This window comes from Topomyia yanbarensis, chromosome 3 (genome assembly GCF_030247195.1).
Source record: "Topomyia yanbarensis strain Yona2022 chromosome 3, ASM3024719v1, whole genome shotgun sequence".
NCBI classification, from domain to species: Eukaryota; Metazoa; Arthropoda; class Insecta; order Diptera; family Culicidae; genus Topomyia; species Topomyia yanbarensis.
Window position 1 is genome coordinate 358,726,771 of NC_080672.1, and position 22,951 is coordinate 358,749,721.

The following is a 22,951-nucleotide window of genomic DNA, read 5'->3' on the forward strand; positions in this document are numbered from 1 at the left end:
TTACAATGTATATTATATTTACCTATGAAATATTTATTAGAGAAACTCCTTAAGAAACAGAAAAAAAACTCCGATGCAAAAACTAATTTAGTTAGTCACAGCTGTCGATTGGCGCATCATGTATTTTCTTTGCTATGCCGTGTGCAATCGCCTGCGAAGTCGCAAGCCGCTAAACGGTGTTTGATAGAATAGGGGGTCCGAATAGCCCCGTACGCTAATTTCGCACAAAAGTGGTTAGCGCCTTGAAAATATCTGTATTTTCATCCAAACAAAAATCATTCAATAGAATAAGAACCTCAAGCTTTCTTAAATACATACCTTACATTTTTTCAATTTTATTTGTTGCTTTAATTACGGTTTTTGCATTATAGTTGTTTTTGTTTTGGGTCCGAATTACCCCCACTGTCTTAATAGCCCCGGGTTCCCCTATACTATATACTTGAAATACAATGAATTTGACTTTATACCTAAGTAATTACTAATTGCATTCCGAACACCTTGACCGGCGGAATTGAAGTCCGAGATGAGAACATTTTGATCTGGTTGCTGCCTGAAACTTGTACGTTCTTCTTGTGTCAATTCCAACAACGATTTACTGTTAAGACAATCATTGGATTCGTTCAGGAAATTGTGCAATATACAACAGCTTTTAACCACCAGAGAAACATTATCAATGTGATTGTCCATCCCTTTTCCTATGCGCCTGAATCTAGCTTTCAGGTGACCAAATGCATTTTCTACAACTCGTCTAACTTTGGATAAGGAAAAATTAAATCGTTTTTCCTTTGCATTTGATGCAGCGCTGAACGGGAACGGTTTCAGGAGATTTTCTGCTAGTTGAAACGCCGAATCACCTACAATCAATACTGGAACATCAACTTCACAAGTCTTCTTCGACAGGTTTTTGAAAATTGGTTTAAGGTGTTCATACTTTAGGGCACAGTTTTCATATATTTGTGAATCGTTGCATCTTCCCGGACTTCCGACGTTTATGTAAAGAGGTCTGAATCTAAAGAGAACAATCATTTTACAAGGCATTTCAAACGGAAATCTATGAAAACTGTGTTTCTTCATTTCCTTGGTGGCCAGAAGAAAGACTGACAATAATGGCAATAAACATGCTTATGGCATCCCTCATGGCCGAAGCTGAAAAATATGGCGACTGATTTATGAGATCAGCTAAGCATGTTCTGTAATGCAGAACCAAAATGTTTGGCAACAAGCCTCCCATTGCTAGTTAGATTCTGCAATAATATTTGTCCAAAAATATGGATTATTTTTACTTTTTAAAAGCGTAGATGCTTGTGACTTTAAGAAATAAGCTTGGGAATGTGGACAAACCTAACGACCACTAAGTAATTATATATAACATATATGAATTACAAGATATGGTAGCCCTACCTGTAATCTACCAAAGCGAGCAGTACCGTTGAGTACCACCCTTTGTACTTGTGGTAGTCTACTGCATCATCAGCGTTAGGTCTGACCACAATGTGACATCCATCTGTGGAAAAGTAGTACTGAAGAAACAACAGAAACAAAAAACCCGTTTTAATCCACCTGGTGGGTATGTTTAATATAATGGTGGAAATGTCTATTACATATTCAGTGCGATTTACATATACGTACAATGAATCGACAGCTTCGAACTTGAGTTGCTATGTGTCGACGCTGAAACACTTGAAATCAGCGGCGGATCCAGGAAAAGGGTTCGGGAGTTTGGACCCCACCAAAAATTTTCACCCTGTGAAGAAATTTTAAACTATTGAGAGACTAATTTAAAATTTCAAACCAATTTACTGGTTTTTCAAACCCACTATGAAAATTTATTCTGGAGGAACTAGAAAATTTTATTCGGGTAGGGAGGTACATGATGAGCGAAGGGCGGTTTAGGAAAAGGTGGTGAGTGATGTGGGGTAGAGAGGGTACCCCTCACTGTATTCCCCTAATTACGCCCCTGTTAAAATACAGTGATTGCATACTTTCTATAGGAGAAATGCAAAAATGTGAATTTGCTGTGTGTCCGCACTCTTCAACCCGTAACTCCGAAACCGGAAGTTGGAATTTAATGAAATTCAATAGCAGCCTATGGGAACGTTGTACCTTTCATTTGAGACTAAATTTGAAAAAAATCGGTTCAACCATTCCTGAGTAACCGATGTGCTTATTTTTGGTCACATACATACATACATACACACGCACACGCACACATAAGCACAGACATTTGCAGAATTCGACGAACTGAGTCGAATGGTATATGACAGACGGCCCTCTGGGCCGGGATTAAGTTGACGATGTTCAGAGTGATTGCATAACCTTTCTATAGGAGAAAGGCAAAAACATCATAACAATTACCAATGGCACCATAGCATTGTGGAAACCCAAGCTTTTCAATCCCTGCAATCCTCTCTTTCTTCCTCCTCTTTTCCTTGGAGCTCCTTCAATTGGTTCAATAACAAGGTTCTTTTTCTCTGTAGCAGCAAAATATTCAGCATATGACTTTGCCGTTTTCGTTTGAAAACGCACAGAAAACACTCGATTTACCGAATTAAACATATATGTACTCAATAATGCAGACGATGAAACTACTTCTTGGTTTAAATTATTCATTTTTTCAAATTATTATGATTGAAAATTTATGACACTTGAGTTGTCATGTCAACTGTTAAACGATATGACCTCGCATTAATGTGAACACTTTGACATGATATCCATATCATCTCGGTATATCAAGTGATATCAGTGCTAATGTGAACATAGTATAAGGGACCATCCATAAATAACGTAGCATTTTTTGAGTAATTTTTAACACGTCCCTCCCCCATCGTAGCATTTCGTCACAAGCCTCTAAATACCCATCCTGGTAATTACGTAGCTTGACGGTAACTCTCCCCCCCCCCCCCTGACACCGTAAATTTTTTTTTCGAAAATAAAAAGCGATGTTAGTTATTTCCTACCTCCCTGTCGTCACATATCATCACAAAATTCAAAACTCTCCCCTCCCCCATATAATGCTACGTCATTTATGGATGATCCCTAAATTGTAGTTTGATTCGCCTTCCTACCTGCTTGCCAGTGAGGGAGGCACAAAAAAGTAACTCTTCAAGGTACAGCTCGTGGTACACTGATCTTTTTCTTTTTCGTTTTGAAGTTTCTCTTTGTGCGGTCGTTCTGCACATCGCAGTGTTTTTGTAATGCTCTATTTTTCATCGGTGTATTTCGCTTCTTGTGCACATGGTGTAAGCAAATAACAAGCCTGATGATGATCTACAATGATCTGACGTATAGCAACAACGACAGCATATTCTACCTCCATTGAAGCTCGTTTGACGTTGCCGATTTGACGAATAGTGCTCGTAAATATTATAAAGACTTTCGTATATATTAGCGAACAATTCGTTTGCCATAAAGAGGCCGATTCGTAATAAGCCAACGAAAGTGTTTCAATAGAACTAATAATGATTCATCATATTTACGAAAAATTCGTATATTTCACGAAAATTGTCTGTATGAAACTAATTATTACCGATTATGAATATATTCTCTCAGTGCATATAAGACTCAGCCATCTATGCCTCGGAAAGAATCTCGAAAGTTTGAGTGAATTATATACATTTCTTTTATAAGAAACGTAAAAGGCATTTCAAAGTTTATCGATAGGTGGCAGTACTGCGGCCAAAAATTCGATGAAAATGTCTTTTTTTACAGTATACATTACCATAATGTTTTGAAGACCCTGGGCAAGATCCGGGTCATAGAACCCTAACTAATGATTGCGAATACACACTTGCGTGCCAAAATCATGACCAAATGATCGAAATAACTAGCCCCATCTGTTATCAAAACAATGTGGCCAGTTTGACAAACCGTGTAATTACCGGCGAACGTGTAAGGCGTAACAAGATAACAAAAGAAGCACCAACCGATTTTTTTTCACCGAAACACTCAACACGTTTTTCAACGGTTTTCGCGTGCTCCCTTATGACCAGAGCATTTCATTTTTTTTCCTCCACATACCCTTGACCTTAACCTCAACCTGTGACTTTCAAGAGCCCAGCTCAAGGCATGATGGCAGCAGCAGCAGCCATTGTTTTACGCGTTTCCACACGTAGGTACTCATGTGTGTTCGAGATGCGTAGCGCGAACTACCTCTAATACTATTCGTGAACTAGACGAATTGAATTTTTTTTGGCAAGCGGGGGGGCTAATTACGTAAACAATCATTTGATTTACACATTTTTTGTTGGTCTCTAAACTTTCGGGTACGGTCTAGCCAGCCGCTTCTGTCACTGATGGGCGATGCGTACGCTGCTGGCAGTGTTCTCAATCGAGGAAAAAAAACAATAATAATGATGCAAATTACATACACGTACGAGCGGAACCGTCGAAACAAAGGGGTTCTTAGGGTACAAAAAATTGCCTACGCAGACCGAACGGTATAGTTTCCAGATAATTTCAAATAATATGAGGTCAAGACTTTTTCAAGTCACAGTGCACTTGTAAATTGGAGACATAGGATGGTTACACTTTGAATCCAGAATAGAGTTCCTAAGCTGACACATACTAAACACTTTTTCCCCAGTGCAAATCGTTTTCAATAGCTGAGTTGATAGGATAGCACAGCCAGCGCACACAACCCAACAATAATGGATTGTTTGTTGACTTGTCGTTCTCCAGCAAAGAATCGCAATTGTGTCTCTGTTTGTTTTTCACTCGTTTTTTCGCGCACACAGCGCAAAAATAAACAACGCTCAATCTTTCGTTAGCCACAAGCGCTGTCTTGTAGTGCTGCGTACGCGCCGGCACGTTACGACTACTACACCACTACAAACCGCACGTTGCTGACGGCTTCGTTGTGGCGGCAGGTTTGCTACCGTTGTCAAGCGGTCTGTTGTATGTCGTTTGCTGGACTTTGAAAACAAAGTGTAATCATAAGCGACAGCAACCGGGTGAAGAGTGTGTTAACATTCGAATCTATCGTAAATACTCAATACCGGATGTGGGGTTTGTATGCGTTGTGTTTTTTTCTTTCGTTACTAATGCCGGTCCCGGCTGCTGCCGCTGCAGCAGCTGCTGTCGTTGCGTTGTGTACTAATCAACGCCACTGTGGTTTTTGCTAAAAGTTTTGTGTGCGGCGGTTGATTACAAAACCACCACCGACCGACTACGCGGCTCAGCGCAATCAATCGGGCAAATTGCGGCTGCGGACTGGCGCGCGCGCGGACAGTGAATAGTTTCAAACCCAAGCCAAACGGAAGTTTTGGCCAAGAAATCGAATGCTTGACTGCTGCGTGTCGTGGTTATACCACTGGTTAATGGTTGGTTAGTCGTTGCAGGTTTGCTGAACCGGAAGGGAAAATTTCGACTATGAACTTGGTGGTACCCATGACGGTAAATTAACCGCATAGAGTTATATTGGCGAAAACAGTCGTTGCGGTGAAGCAAAGTTATGCTAAATTCTGAAAAAGTTACTAAAAGTGTACCAGTTTTCTAACAATTTTTCTGAACGATGTGATAACAACGCACAGCAGCACCCGAATCTAAATTGGAAAAGAACCTAAATTAGTCATGATGAGTCGTACCTTTACACCGATGATTGTTGTTTGATCATTCGCGAATCTACTTCTCAAACGAACCCCTTCGGCACCCACCATTATTGCACAGAAAACAAACAGTTAAATCGTTTCGCCGATGTACAACCATCATTGCAATGCAATGACTTCTAACATTGTATATCATCGTAATTAGACACTTGCACACCAAGATTGGTTGCGGCTGGCGGCTACTAGCTCTTATTCATTCACTCTGCACGACGCCGTTTTTTTTTCTCGTACCATACGGTTACTCAGTCACCACCAGCAGTTTCAGTAGCGGTCTCTCTATCTCTATCTCGCTCGTCTGTCTGGTTCGATCGACGACGATAGCTGCTGCACCGAACCCGACCAACTCTGCAACTATGTATGCATGATGATGGGGTCTTGGAACCAAACGCGATGATCGCGGGTGCTCGATTCGGAACGGTGGAAGGGGGAGAGGGTCTAGTTGAATTCGAAGAGGTAACGGTAGCTAGCAACAACAATTGAGCGGCGAACGTAGCAAAGTACAAATATTGCGCAAAGCTGAATTAAAACGTGAGGTTAATTACAGAAACGATTATTTTCCATTACAACTGCGCGTACAACCCATCAGGGCGGGCGGCAGGCAGTCCAGTTCGGTTCAATCAGTAGTTAGCCTGATGTTTGGACAATTGTGGCCTGTGTGGTGCGTTGCTGACCGAATGGTTTACATTGTGGTGCACTCGTTGCACTCCCAAGAGCTCACGGTGGTCGATAGTGTGGGAAAAGAAAAAGAGGCATGCCGGTTACGAAGAGAGAAAGAGAGAGAGAGAGAGAGATCTCTTTTCTAATTATGAAAGTAGTTTTCACGAACACAAATCTATATGACGTTTCGAATCTTAGTCGATGAAAGTATTACGTGAATCCGAGATATTAGAGACCAAAACCAATAACTCTGAGGAAAATTTTCAACTGGACCTAAGTAATATTGAGAGCCTCTCTTTGTTTGCTTTCTCTTTCGACTATTAAGCCGTCAGTATAAAACAGTTTGTACTACAGCACTTTATACAGGGTGTTTGGTTCATGAGTAAGAATCTCTCGAGGGGTGATTTACTGTCATATTTGGAGCAAAAAATCGTTCTACACATACCATCAAATCTCAATCGTTACAGAGTTATTGAAATTTTTGTGTAAAAAACTTGTTTATCTTAAATCACTTCTAACTCAAAAAGTACACCTCGCATTTGAAATCTTTTAGTGCCATTGGAAAGGTGAGAAAATTTTCTATTAAATAATGTTCTCATATCTTTCAGATAATTAGTTTTAATTACCTTTTAGTTAGTTTAGGTTAAAGTAGTTAAAAGTTAGTGTTTTTGATGAGGTTTTTGTTAATTTTCTCAAAATAACGAATTATGATTATAGCAATATCTATTATCCAAAAGTTGGGTTTGAGGACGATTCATAATTTGTTTTTCAACATAATATTCCTATCTCTTCTCGTTTCCTTGTAATTTCACTTCAAAACTTTTCCTGTAATTAACTTGCAAGTTCTTAAAAGACTCTAATCTAAAAAATATGCTTTATATCGCCATTACCAAGGCTTCATTGGAAAGCTGAGAAAAATTCCTTTCGATGTAAGTACAGATATCTTTTAGTTAAGTGTACTACATGACTTTTTACTAGTTTTTTTGGTGATTTTTGTAATTATTGTAATTATTAATCAACTCAATTTATCGTCACTATTGTTCATTTGGTGCCCCTTAATATTCTCTACAACTTGTTATTCGACACTTTATCCCTATCGCTTTTCATTTCGCTGCAATTTAATAGTTAACACAGCATGGCCTTATCACAATTGCAGTGGGTTCGAAATGGTTGTTTTTGCATATGAAACGAGAAGATAAAAATGATTTTGCTTCGAAACTAAAAGAGATAATTGAATGGAGTCAAAGGAAGAATTGTAGAACTTGCTGAGATGCATTAATTCCATGATAATAATGGTGAAGTTTATTATTTACTATTTAAAAAAAAAATATAGAAAATGCCAATAATAACACTAACTTCAAACTAATTAACTTCAAAAAGAATACTAAATTCACTGAACTGAAAGGTATTAATACATTTTTCTCTGCAAAATTTTCCTGGCTTTCGAATAAAAATAAGAAAAGGCACAATAAGTGCCATACTTTTTCAATAAGAGCTAGTATTAGTGAATATGCGATAAAAATATCCAAGTTCAATAACCCAAACATATGAAAACAAGGCAAGATAAGTGTATCATGTCAAAGAACAAATTATACAACTTTTCAAGACTAAAAATTTGAATTATTAAAATAGTGATGTTAACTATCAGGATTTTCGTGAAGTGAACAAAAAATCGATCAAAATTGTTAATTTTACATAAATTACTGTGAAAAGATTACTTAACCTCATTAGCTGAAACATTTGAGGACATTTTTCAGTGGAAAATTTTCTCACCTTTCCAATGGATTTAAAAGATTTGAAATACAAAGTATATTTTTTGAGTTAGAGCTATTTTAAGACAACTAAGTTTTTAGCACAAAAAATCCAATAACTTAGTAACGGTTGAGATTTCATGGTATGTGTAGAACGATTTTTTTCTCTAAATATGACAGTCAATCATCCCTCGAGAGGTTCTTAACCATGAACCAAACACCCTGTATAACAGTCTTGCGGAGAGACAGTAAAACTAGCAATAATGAATGTAAACTGGCATCACGGAACCTCCCATACACGGAAAATTGTTCCCAAAATCGTGAATAAAGTGCCATGAATTCTGGAACAATTACATTTTTACGTTACGAAAACAGGACCATGACCAAAAATCATGGCTTTTATAATTATGTTCAATTTCCCTTCAGTAACGCCCGCATAACGCTTTCATTAGTGGAAATATTCGATTTTGTTTTGTGAACTTCAGTCACGGTTTCCGCCAAGAACTAGTTCACAGCTTTATGAACATTATTCATAAATCCAAAGGTTGATTCATGATTTTTTTTCATAGTTATAGGAACAATAGTTCACAAAATCAAAATATTCTGGATATTTTTTTCGTGAACTATTTCACGAAAGTCGGAATTTTATTCATGAATCCATTCAATCTTTGAGAATTAATTTATGATCCCTAATATATTAGTTACGATCCAATATCCGTGTATTAGTGAAATGGTTCACAAAATCATCAAATATTATTCATGCATTCGTGAACTGGTTCATGATTCCTTATATATTAGTTACCATCCAATATCCATGCTCGTAAAATAGTCCATGACATCATGAAATATTATTCATGTATTCGTGAACCGGTTCATGATACCTAGTATAATAGTCACAACTTACCATTCGTTTTCGTGGAATAGTTCACGAAACCGTAAAATATTATTCATGTATTCGTGAACTGGTTCATGATTTCTAACATACTAGTCACGATCCAATATCCGTACTCGTAAAATAGTACACGAAATCATGAAATATTATTCATGTATTCGTGAACTGGTTCATGATTCCTAATATATTAGTTACGATCCAATATCCGTACTCGTGAAATAGTTCACGAAATCATGAAATATTATTCACATATTCGTGAACTGATTCATGATACCAAGTTCAATAGTCACAACTTATCATTCGTTTTCGTGAAAAAGTTAACGAAATCATAAAATAATATTCATGTATTCGTGAACTGGTTCATGGTTCCTAGTACATGATTTACGATCGATCTAGTATCTATTGGCGTGCTTGTGATATTTAGAAGATATCCCTAATCATTTACAATTTTATGCAACATGGTAAAGAAATGTTTACGTGAACTCTATCACAAAAGTCAAAGCTGCTAGCGCCCAGTAATAGGTAAGAGCAGTAAATATAAAAACAACTTTAAGGACCTCGAACATCGTTATTTATTTGATAAGGTTCATTGTGATGTCCGGACAGAAAACGAAAACTGCACTGAGAACTCAAAATAGTATGCGTGATATAGTTCACAGAACCAGATATCGCGAATGAGTCATATTTTAACCCTTAAAGGCGCAAAGCAATTTTTTTCAAAGTTTCTGAAAATTGTCTTACAGTTTTAATACGTTACTATGATAATTTTGAGATGGTTTTCGCAATGTTGATGTAAAACAACATTGCGCATTTAAGGGTTAATGATACAGTTCATATTGTCACGTTATTCCGAGCGAAAAAAACATTAGTAACCAAAAAGTAATAGATCACGATAAGGCTAAGAGAATTTACGAATACCATGATAAAACTGCTGATATCATGAACATTAGTTACACTACTCTTTGGAAGTAAACTCTAAAATAAAATATCTTGATAACATGAGCAGAAATTACGAAAATCGTGACTAAGATCTTGAAATCATTAACACAAATCACAGATCTAGTGACAAAATAACTAAAATCGTGACCAAGATCCTGAAATCATGAACATGAATTGACCTGTTCATCACTAAAATATCACGATAACATAAACAGAAATTACAAAAATCGCGACTAAGATCCTGAAATCATGAACTTAAATCACACAACTCGTGACGAAAATATTTAAAATCGTGACAAAGATCCTGAAATCGTGAACATGCAGCACTCTACTCATGACTAAAATATCACGATAACGTGAATGGAAATTACGAACATCGCGACTAAGATCTTGAAATCATGAACTTTAATCCCGCTAATGTCATGAGTATTCACAACAATCGCGAATAAGCTCTTGAAATCATGAACAACGTTAGACTGTCGACTGTGTATTCCCAAATCATGAACAAGAGTCACAACAAAAGCTAAACATGTCCAGGGAACAACAACAGTAACCTAACCAACCATTCCAATGTAACGCCATGTATTTATTGTTTTAGAAAACACAAATAGTTTCATGAATACGAGGTTTATTATTCATAATTTCTAGAACTTGGTCACGGTTTTCGTAAATCGTTCAGTTCACGAAATCGTGACCTTTTGTTCACGAATTTATGAACGGATTTTTTTCCGTGTAAGCTTTGCATGCGCTTCCTCTTATACTTCCCCTCTCAAAATCCTCATGCTCGTTTGGTTGCACTTTTGACAGTCCGTTTGGCTGCAATTTTGGACACTTCGCGTGTGTAGTTTATACTAGAATATTATGCCATTAATTGAGAAGTAAATGTTGAAGGGACCGAGTAATGAACAGAATAGAAAGTAAACAAAGAGAATCAATCTCTTCGTCATCAAGTAGTAAAATATGCGCCAAAAAAGTGAATGTGAGTATATACTTGTTCCTAGGTACCTTAGACTTACATGTAGTTTTCCTTGCCAACTTTCAATACTAATAGGCTTTTTTTTCAAAAGGACGTATCTACAATGAGTGACTCTCATTGTTTACTTTCTCTTCTGTTAATATTTCGGGCGCATTATCATTTATCGCTTTACTCTACGTAATATGGTGGTCAAAACCACCGTCTGTACTGTATAATAAGTGAAAAGTGCTATAGTGACGCCGTAAAAATCGAAAGAGAAAGTAAACAAAGAAAGTCACTCATTGAAGATATGACGTTTTGAATAAAAGTTCTAGAATTCCTCCTCGCGAGGAATGGCTGCCTGGCTGGATGGACTACTTTAAGAATACGTAGTTTGCTACACAGAAGGTTCATTGTTGGAGGGCCAACCCGGTACTGGTGTCTATTGTCGTGAAATGAGATTAGACCAATCTCATTTGCTTGGTAGATACTGTACCGTATTCCAAGTGGAAATTTTCCTGATTCTTTGTAGCGTACAATCGGCGCTACAACCGGGAATATGCGATAAAAGAATTTATATTTGCTATTTAAATACAAATATAGATTAAGCACAAGATTCACTCTTGGGCGGCATCCGAACATGCCAATCCGGGACTCCCATGGCTTGCAAACTTGCGTTTAAGTAGAAACTTTTTTGTCGGATATGAGTCCGAAAACATCAAAAAATTTGTTGCAATTTTCCAAACACAACTGCAGTATTCTAGTCAGGGCACTGACTGTACATTGCAAACTTAATCATCACATGGCTAGTATTTAGCGTGACGAGTATTATTGGTGTGATCTTTGTGAATCCTATTACCGGGTTACCGGGAATCCGCCCTGGGTTATATATACCTACCCGGCAAACCCCTATTGGCAGGGCGACCTACGTGCTTCTATCCGACTTTCGGGTTTTCGTACACAAACACTAAAAAAGGAAAATAAATAAATATAAAAAAGCGAATAGTAGGTGGTCTCATCCAACCGGCCGAGATTGCGACGGCCGCGTTCCCCTGGAACGGTCTTAGGGCTGCTCCGGCAGTGGTCTTTGATTGTTAGCTTTGCTCCTTTGTTGGACAAAAACCGAAGACCTTAAATATTCTTCTTTAGTCTCTAGATATAGCCTTATAACCTTTTCTGGTTATTTAGCTTAAATTTCCGTTAAGAGGGTCTGAGTGCAAAATTTAAAAAAAATTAAAAAAAAATTTGCGTGTATCAGATCTCTAATATAAGAAAAATATGCTCAAGAAAGTATTTACTCGAATTCAACTTGGATCATCTGCTAGAACCCATAAAACTACCAACTATCAACTATTAATTTTCATATGAAGCTGATAAAATCGGGTCAAAAAGCTGATAAAATCGGGTCTTTACTGTATTTAAATTATTTCAAATATACTACTTACATTTTTCCCCAATATATAAATATTGTTCTAAGTCTCTTTTATCATAAATTCATTTTGTTCCTGTTCTGTTTTTATATTTTCATGTTTCTCAATTTTTCCTATTTGTTTCTTTTTCTGCTTTCATTTTCTTCCCTTTTTTGTTAGTTCAATTTTCAGTTCAATATCTTCTATTTTTTCTTTTTTTCATTTCCTATTGTTCTTTTCTTCTAGTTTTCAAATGCTTTTTGTTCCATTATTCTATTATTCTGCACTATGCTATATTTCACCCTAAGGAGGAAAATTTGGTAAAACCAAAATTTCTCGCTAGGGTGAAAATTTGTTGGTAAAACCAGTCTTTGTACAGGATCTATTATTCTGTATTTCTTTTACTATATTTTTTATTTCTTCTTTGTATTTTACTTTTTTCATCTTACCATTCTACTCTTGTTCCATTTTCCTATTTTATAATTTTTACATTTTTCTCCTATGATATATTAGTTTTAAAATTTCGAATTTTTCATGTTTTATATTTACCTTTTTTGTGTTCCAATTTTTTGATTTTGCATAGCCTTTTCCTGCCAATGCATTGGCAAAAAAAACATTGCAATGTTTGAATTCCATGATTATTTTTTATCCATTTTTAATTTTTTCATGCTTTGTGCTTGTTTTTGTTTCTACAACTTTTAATTTCTGCTTTACTGTTTTTCTATTCTTGTATTTTTTGTTTTTTTTTTCTGTTTTGATCTTTTAATATCTTTCAATTTTACTTCTTTTCTATTAGACTTGTTTCATTCAGGTTTTTACGAGGTTTTTTACGCGGATTTTCGAATCAACGCGGTTTTTTACGCAAATTTTCGAATTACCGAGGTTTTTACGCGGATTTTCCAATTAACGCAGTTTTCCAATTAACGCGGTTTTTTACACAGATTTTCCAATCAACGCGGTTTTTGCAAAAATATTCCTTTTTTTAAGTCCTTTTGAATGCACAAGACTTAGACTTTTTCTGAAAAAAAATTCGATGTCCTTTTATAGGCAAAGCACCTTGGCAGTTTTTTTGTGCGAATGTCGCAATGAACACGGTTTCTGCAAAAATATCCTTTTAGATGCAAAATACTTAGAAGATTTTCGTAAAGATGGAAGAGACAGGTCTGGAAGACTCCTTATGGCCCGCACCTCAACAATATAGGTATTTTCGGAATGGACTTGACGAGTAAATGCCAGAAATTAATGTTTGACATCATTTTGAAATCCAAGATGGCGACTTTAGGTTTAGTGAAATTCGATATAACTCAATCAATATGGATATTTTCGGAATGGTCTTAACAAGTAGGTGCCAGAAATTTATGTTTGACGCCATTTTGAAATCCAAAATGGCGACTTCCGGTTTAACGGAGATTCAATGTGGGTATTTTCGGAATGGTCTTGAAGAGTAGGAGACAAAGGTCGATGCTTGACGCTATGTTGAATTCCAAGATGGCGACTCCCGGGTTAGCCACATTCGCTATAACCCAGTCAATATGGGTATTTTCGGAATGTTCTTAACGAGTAGGTTCCAAAAATTGATTTTTGACGTCATTTTGAAATCCAAAATGGCGATTTCCGATTTAGCGAAATTCGCTATAACCCAATCAATATGGGTATTTTTGGAAGTTAAAAATATTTAAACAGTTAAATTTAATTGTATTTTAGCAATGTGTTTAATTTGAATCAATTCAAACCCATATACGTCTGTTTCTTCTCTCACTTCCATTCTTACTGCACTCTTCTGGATGAACACATAAAAATATTTTGCATTTCGCTGGTTTATGATTAGATCTTATATGCGTGGATGTTTTGGATGATCGCCGAGATTTTTCATGCGGGAATTTCGGTGAACCGGAGGTCGCCATCTAGAATTTCGAAATGACGTCAAACATCGACCTTTTGTCTCCTACTCATCAAAACCATTTCTAAAATACTCATATTGATTAAGTTGTAGAGAATCTCACTAAGCCCGAAGTCGCCATCTTGCGCGGAAGATGCAGATTTATTTATTTATTCATTTCTGGCACCTACTTGTCAAGACCATTCTGAAAATACCCATATCGCATGGGTTATAGCGAATTTCGCTAAACCGGAAGACACCATCTTGGATTTCAAAATGGCGTCAAACATCAATTTCTAGCACCTACTCGTCATGGCCATTCCGAAAATACCCATATTTTTGAGGTGCGGGCCATAAGGAGTCCAGACCCGTCTCTTCCAGCTTTTCGAAAATCCACTATGTCTTTTGCATTCAAAAGAGCTTAGAATATTTTTTGCAAAAACCGTGCTCATTGCGAAATTCGCGCAGAAAAAACCTGACAAAATTCTTCTAAGTTCTTTGCATTTAAATGAACTTAGAATTTTTTTAAAGGAATAAGTCTTTTGCATTCAAAAACCGCAAAAACCGTGTTAATTGCGAAATCCGAGCAAAAAAACTTCCAAAAATATTCTAAGTCTTTTGCTGAGGGTTTTATTACAAGGATTTTCGAATTAACGCGGTTTTTTACGCGGATTTTCGCATCACGCGTTTTTTACGCGGATTTTTTCAATCAACGCGGTTTTTTACGCGGATTTTCCAAATAACGCGGCATTTTTACGCGTTATGTATCCCCCGCGTAAAAAAACCTGGGTTTATGGTCCTATTTCTTTTTATTGCTCAAAATTGCTTCTTTTTAAATTAATGCAATGAATGAAAATTGTTCGCACGTTGTCCACAGAACTTTATAAATTTTCTTAGATTTTTGAAAAATAGCTCATTTCTGAGCAAAACTACAAACTTTCAAAATTTGTATATCTAAGACATTTTAAAAAAATAAAAAGAATAAAAATAAAACATTTCTTAAACACATTTTTTTGATTTCTCGTTATGATTTTTCTATGGATGTCAATTCAAGGCGAAAAGCAAAATAAATTTTTCTGGTAAGCTTTCGTTCACCAAAAATTTTGATTGGTCGTTGACTAAAAAAATGATAACTTTACCCTTATGCAAAGGTTAACCACTACTAGAGATAATAATATAGAATAATATAACTCAAAAATTTTGAATTTTTTAATTCAATTTTCGCTAAAATATTGGTCCCTGCAGGAGCGTGAGATTTCGAGCATTTCGAACGCTGGGAGGTTGTATACAAAAATGCTTTTAATCAAAGTTGATTTATTTGAAATAGACAAAAAAGCATTCTCCAATTTAATGATATATGATAGACAAAAATATTATCTTTTAAATGCATTTAAAATTATCTATTTTCGTTACACCTTTGAGATATCAACATTTGAAAAGGGGGTATTGTTCAGTGAAAATCATGTATAACTTTTGAACCAGACAAAATAAAAACTTTCTTTATTCAGCAAAAGTTCCCCCTAATTATGCTCTTGAAATGCTCAAAACACCACTTTTACAAGAAAAATCACATTTAAGAATTGTACGGAAAAAACAGTTTTTTAGAGACACCCTAAGTGATGCTATGGAAATGGCTTTAAAATGAGTAAGGTTTGAGCTACAAAGTTGTCATCTTCACCAAAGTTGTTAGGAATTGATTACTCTAGAAAATTGTAGAACAAGGTATCGTGCTATCTCAACTGGAATTTAAAATCATTTTCGTAACTTCGATGTTTTCAGAACCACCCTAAAGCCACTTCAGTCAAAAGAAGCAGTTTATTACGCACAATAAATGTTTCAAAGACATCAAATCTCTAAATCCAAAGATGAAAGCGTCAACAATTATTTCCTGCTAATTCCGCTTCCTGGACCACTGTGCATTGGTTTGCATTGGGAGCCCCTTAATTTGGACACCCCGGGCCTGTTTCTGTTCTGTGTGGTCCCTGGTAGACGATGCTAAATCAAATTGTGACATTGTAGTGAAATATTTTTGAAAAGAAATTAAATTTGTCAATTTTGACCATCTTCAACTGCGCAGCAGCATCGCATTTTTGCATATTTTGCATCTCTAAGATAAGAAAAAAAATATGCTTAATAAAGGATTTACTCGAGCTTGACTTGCTCAGTTGCAATGGCCGAATTGTCCCAAAAAAGGCTTTGAAATTAAGCGATTTTTAGATGATGCTACACTAAGACAAATATTACTCCAAATGTAAATTCGTTTCTTGAATACCAGAAATGTTCAGTTTGGCAAGCAATTTACAGTTGTGAATCTTGGAAGTAGAATATTCCCCACGACTATAAATTCCCATGCACTTGAACGTATCACATTGATAATTGCAAGTGTTAGCTTGAGCTACCATATACACAATTTTTTTCTGTAACGTCACAAATGTGTTCAACTCCTTTTATGGACACAGATATTTTTTACATGACAGATTTTTGGTATTTTTTTGAAAATTTCCCTATTTTTTAATTATCCGATCTTTTTGTAACATTCTTTGCAATTTCAAATATATGTGCACTAAATTGTTTTAATTTTAAACGCAACCAGTGGTAATGGAGTTGTTTCTGATTGGAATAAAGATGTTTCATTACACAGGGTAGAAATTTTAAATGTTTAAAATTATCTTAATGGTACAACTAAGATTTGCAGGTCGAATAAGTCAGAATATTGAATTTTAATCAATTTTTCAATTCTTCTGAACAAAACATATTTTGGTACTCATCTAATTATTGTAATTCTAAAGATCAGTGTCAATTCGTTTGAGAAAAACAAAAGATTTTATTATGCTAATCCAGCGCTAGCTTAGTCATGTCACTAAGTTAGTGTCGGATTCTGATGAGACGAAGTCGAAACGCAAATTCCATAGCTTACAAGATTTTATCTAAACAAACTTGCGTTAAGAAGACAGAACATTGTACTCTGAACCCATAATACAATCAACTAGTTTATCACTTGTCAAAAGCCTGAACTATAAATCCCCTCCCGGAAATACCTTTTGTCGTCGCGATTACAGCGTCAATTGGCAAAAACTATTCCTATTCATCACTCAGTAATTCAATCGCCCGAACACATACCTGCAAAGAGAAAACAAAAGAGAACATCATTAGTACGCCATTCCATTCGGTTCATTAGTCGTTCGAATTAGGTCACAGAATTGAATAAACAAAGCAGTGCTGGTGTAATCCCCGGGCATACCGTTCCAGCATTGGCCACTAATCTCTATCGATCGTAATTTCTCCAAGCCCACCCAAGCAAAGCAGTATCCAGCCTTATCCAATCGAAATTCCCGCTTTGGGCCCTTGAATATGCGAACAAAATTCCCCAACAAATCACGCAAGAAGCATTCCCGCATAAATCCACTTAACTGGTTCGATTGTCGCGGCCATGTGCTCCGTCCTTGGGACAGCCAACGGTCAAACCAGCGATCCGGCCGGCCATGTGCGGTGAGAAGTCAATGTACGTCATTAGGCAACCGAGTGCCCGTGTAGGGCTTCTCGGTGGCAGTGACAGTAGTGGCTACACTGGGAGAAATTATTCCAACTGCAGTTTTCAGCCATAAATCAGAACAAAGGGCGATTCATTCGATTTTAGTTTGAAAATTCTTAAATTACACCAACTAGTGTCGCCAAATGATTATCGATTTTAAAGCTGCGTATGGTTCAGTAAAACAATTCGTCAGACAATATTTAAAAATCACTGCTCAGTGAAATAATTCCCATCGGTGTAGTTCTGTCCTTCTGAAGAATCACGACAAATCAGTATGCACGGCGAAGCAAGAACCGGAACGCAAAAAACATCGAACCAAAAAAACAAAAACAAACTACCCGCACACGTGAAGAAGGAATTTGTTGACATTCTTTAACAGCTCACGTGACGGGGCAGCGAAAGATGCTACCCTAGGTACGTAATGGAAGCGAACACAGTAGCATGGCTTTCTTCGTTATTGTTTTCTCGCATTTCGTTCTCACTCTCGATTTGTGCTTTGATCGAATTTGTTCGCGGAATTCGTCCAACACGGTGACAATGGAACCCCGATGTCATCATAGCATTTGAATGAAACCGGAACGTTGAATGAGACTACGTAAGCGACGCTTATGCGGGATAGGAATGCAAAGCGCGCTGTTGTCGCGTATATTTTGATCAATAAACAGATGATATCATCAGATTTTAGGAGGAAAGTGAAAGGAGCTTCGTTGCGGAGATGATTGTTATGAAAGAGTTACGAAATAGAAAGAGTTCTTAGAGGAGAAATGAGTGTCGATTTGAAACGAAAACTGTCACAATGGATTTATTTGCTTCGAGTAACTTTGAGCAACAAACTTTAACCCAGTCATACAGAGTGGCGCTTACGCAGCTAAAATTGCCATCCAGTAAAACTGCTTAGTCCAATCCATTGTTACGAACCAAGTTTTTATACGATACGTTTTTTCTAAGTGTCGTAAACAATTTCAATCACTCGAAAGAACTCTTCACATCCAATCCAGTGAGACTACTACATCAAAAGATAGCAACTGCGATTAAATCTAAGTAGCGTAACATCATTAATTCGCTAAATACATACAAGGTACGCGATATCAAACAGAGCTTTGTCGGAATAAACGAGTCACGCTACCGAGAAAAGGCACTCAAAACGGTACACGGTACACAAATCAAAAATGGCCGTGCTTGCCTCCCAGTCTGTCTTACCTAATATCGTGTTCCATTTCCACGGCGATGCGGCCTGTGACGTGACGTGACAATGTGGTGGTGGCTGGCTGGCTGATGCTGTTTGTTTGTTACGAGAACTGAACTGAACACTGAGGTGCAGCAGCGTTCAGGATAGTGTTTATTTTTTCTTTTTTGCTACTTGTGCTCTCAGGCAGGAAACCGCCACCGATATGACACCTAACGGTTGTGTTGTCGCGGTGTTGGCAAATCAGCTTTCATAACGTGACCCGATAGGATGGCGTGGATTCACTTTCGTTTCGCAAATTCTCCGTGATTGTTAATGCAAGCGAAGCGTTATCTGATTATGGGGCAGGGGAGATGCACAACTTTCTAGGTTAGAACATTCTGGCTAGATTTAATCAGGAACAGTTTTGAGTTCTCCAGGAAACTGAAGATAAATGTTATGTTGAATGTTGAGGTTAATTTATTGTTGAAATGTCTTCTCTATATGATGCTTAAATAACCTACGTTGCTCATTTGTCGATTCTTTTATTACGATTCGTACATCATTAAGCCGAATGGATTACTAGATCTTATGATTAAATTAGTTATGGAATTTGCGTTTCGCCTTCGTCTCATCAGAATCCGACACTAACTTAGTGACACGAATGAGAAGCACCGAATTGACGGAGATGAAACTTATGTTCCTGTTCTGAGCAAACCCCTAGTCGAGCGTGATGTCCGACAAGAAAAGGAGCTAGCTTAGTCCAATCACTAAGTTAGTGTCGAATTCTGATGAGATAAAGTCGAAACGTAAATCCCATAACTAATTTAGTTTTAGGTTCTGTGCCCCCTACACGCAAATGTGGTTTTACCCTATTTTCCCCCTAGTGAAAAAATAGGTGTTCACCCAACTTTTTCTCCTTAGGGGAAAATATAGCATAGGTCCGATGAGCGATTAGGTTGAATACCGTGGCGTAGTTTTTTCCTTATTTAAAGCATGAGCCGTTCTTTCCGATTTTTTAAAAATATTTGAGTACTGAATTTGCCAGACTTACTCGAGGCAAAGGTGTACCACTTAAATCCGAAGGAGCGTTGGCGACGTCAGACAGCTTTCGTCTAGAGGTTGAAAGCCCTTGTCTTCAAACAATTATTGAAATTGTGTTTTAAAGACAAACTATCGATTTTATAACGTTCAGGAACTTTTTCAAATTAGTCATTAGTAAAAAGATGTTTCGCTTCAACTCCGATTTTCGGTTGGTTATTTCATCTTTTTCAAGGAATATTGGCTTGTATGGTATGAGGGCTGATTCACTTAATGTTCGAACCCTTTCTTTATTCTGTAGCAGCGCCTCTAGTGTTCGTATTTGGAATGCTTCACAGATATTTGATGGAAAAGTACCTACATGTTTCCGTAATGAAAGATTCGTCGCAATACGAGTACTATTAAAAAAGTTGCGCTAGAAAATTGATCTTGCACACCATAATTTTTTTTTCTCTTTGAGAATTTTGCATAATACCAGGCGTTTGGTTCTTATACCAAAAGACGGTTTGGGTTCACATTCCTTGTCGACAAACAGAGCTTCTGTGCTTACTACCGGGACATCAATCCGTACCAGCCAGTTGTTTAGCGTTCATGCAAGACGTGTGACTTTTTGGATTTCATTGTCCAACTAACGCTAATTTAATGCTAGTTAGGACTTATCTAACTAGCATTAAGTTGGTGTTAGTTACTGACGAGGAGAATCCAAAAATCTAAAACCAGACTTTATGTTTATGTTGGGTTTTGTGTCCTTATACACAAAAAATTGGATTCGTTCAAAAAAAATTTCTCTTTGAGAATTTTGCATAGAAAATTTAAATTCCACAGTTCACCACATCGAGGGCGCCAATACTAACTTCTCAACGGAAAGAGATAGAAACTAGGTGTCTTCTTTAAAATTGTAGTACAAGCATTTCCAGTAATTTTTGTGAATATGTCCATATTCTATCTCTCTTCCATCAAAAGTTAGCGTTGGTGCCCTCCATGCAGTAATATATGTATTTAAATTTGGAAGCCAAAAGATGACCCTATTCCAAACATACTATTCGGTTAAACCAAAGTTTCAATTCGTAAAAATAAGTTCTTATGCAGTCTTCGACAAAGTTGTAGGTAAATGACGATTTTCGTGCTAAATCGTATTCAGAGTTGGCAGCACCTTCTCAGATTTTAATGAAACTTTCTGTATATGAAGACTTTGTCACTTTGCATACTTTGTTTTTCCAAAAATGAACTAGCCTGTCTTTTGAAAAGGGTCAAACTTTTTTACCAATTTTTTTTTCAAATGGCTTATGTTCTAAAAATGACAAATCCTACAAAAAATGTTGTAGGAGTGATTTTCACAAAATTAGTCAAATTTTTGAATAAAAATATTGAAAAAATTCTTCATCGACTCCTACACTGAAAAAAAAAATCGATTTTAAAAATCTAAAGTCGATTTACAAAAAACCCTATCTTTGATGTGGATGAAATTTTGTTCCAAGATAGGTAACTATGTTCCCTACCTACCGTCAAAAAGTCAAGTTGGGTACTTTCAAGGAAAAAAAGTTATTTGAAAAAATCTTTTCCTTGTTCAAACTGATTTTCTTCTGCGTATTTTTATTCAGGGTCCATAGCCCAGAGACCAGTACCCAGAATCCCGAGGAGAGAACCCAGATTCCATAGCCCAGGGTTCAGAGTCCCGAGGAGAGAGACCAGAATCCAGAGTCGCGATCCTTAACCCAAAATACTGAGGCGAGTCTAGAGTCCAGAATCCAGAGTTCAGTGTCGAGAATGCAGAGTCCAGAGTACATAGCGCAGCGATCAGAACCCAGAGTTCCGAAGGCAGAGCTCAGAGTTCAGAATCCAGAGTTCAGATGCCAGAGTCCATATTCCTAAACCTAGAGTTCAGAGCCCAGAAACCAGAGTCTAGAGTTCTTATCCCAAAATACTGAGCACAGAGTCCTCAGCACTTAACCCAGAGCCCAGAGCCTCTATCCCCCCAAAATAGTGAGACCAGAGTTTAGAGTCCAGGTTACAGAGCTCAAAGTCCAGAATACAGATTCGATAACCCACAGTTTGGAATCTAAAGCCCACGACCAGAATCCAGAGTCCTGAGGAGAGGAACCCAGAGTCCGGAGTCCAGAATCCACAGTCCCGAGTGCAGAGTGTGTCCAGAGTTCAGAGTCCACAGTTCAGAGTGCAAAGTGCAGTATCAAGACCCAGAGCACATAGCTCAGAGACCACAATCTACAGTCCAAAGACCATAGCACAGAATCTCGAGGCGAGTGCCAGAGATTGCAGAGTCCAGAGTACAGAGAACAGAGTTGGGAATCCTGGATCCAGAGTTCAGAGCCCAGAGTCCCCAACCAAAATTACTGTGGCCAGTGTTCAGAGCACTGAGACCAGAATCCAGAGCCCGAAGTACCTAACCCAAAATACTGAGGTAAGAGTTCAGACTCCAGAGTACAGAGCCCAGAACGCAGAATCCAGAGTCCATAACACAGAATCTCGAGGCGAGAATCCATAGTCCAGAACACAGCGTGAAGAGTTCAGCATCCAGAGTTCTATCTAGAGCTGAGTTCGGAGTCCAGAGACCAGAGTCCTCAACCCATAATACTGAGCCCAGTGTCCCGAGGAGAGCCCACAGTCCAGAATCCAGAAACCCGAGTGCAGAGCCTAAAGTTCAGATTCCAGAGTGAAGGATCATGACTCCAGATACCAGATCCCATGGTTCAGAGTCCAGAGTGCATAGTACAGAAAGACGAGGCCAGCGCCAAGAGTCCACAATCCAACGATGAGAGTGAAGAGTTCAGAATCTAAAGTTTAGTGCCCATAGTCCAGAATCCAGAGTCCCGGAGGAAGAGCAAAGAGTCTAGAATCCAGAGTCCCGAGTGCAGATTCCAGATCTCAGAGTACAGACTTCAGAGTCTAGAGTCTAGAGTACGGATTCCAGAGTCCAGGATCAAGACCCCAGAGACCATAGTTCAGAATCCAGAGTCCATAGCACAAAATATTGAGGCCAGAACCTGGTGTCCAGAATCCAGCGTGAAGAGCGCAGAGTCCAGAGCTCACAATCTAGAATCTAGACTGACTGGGTATTTTCGGAATGGTCTTGACGAGTTGGAGCCAGACATTTATGTCTGATGCCATGT

At 37.5% G+C, this 22,951-nt stretch overlaps 1 protein-coding gene across 7 annotated transcripts in view; it reads right to left on the bottom strand.

Moving 5' to 3' along the window:
- Nucleotides 1-22,951, bottom strand: part of LOC131692000 (terminal nucleotidyltransferase 5C) — a 360,737-nt gene that overhangs the window by 99,595 nt on the left and 238,191 nt on the right. The window contains exon 1 of one of the 7 annotated variants that reach the window (XM_058978822.1): nucleotides 17,124-17,205. The exons of the other annotated variants lie outside the window; for them this stretch is intronic. The gene's annotated coding sequence lies outside the window, so the exon portion shown is untranslated. Of the gene's footprint in view, nucleotides 1-17,123; nucleotides 17,206-22,951 lie in introns of those variants that run through there. 7 annotated transcript variants of the gene reach the window in all.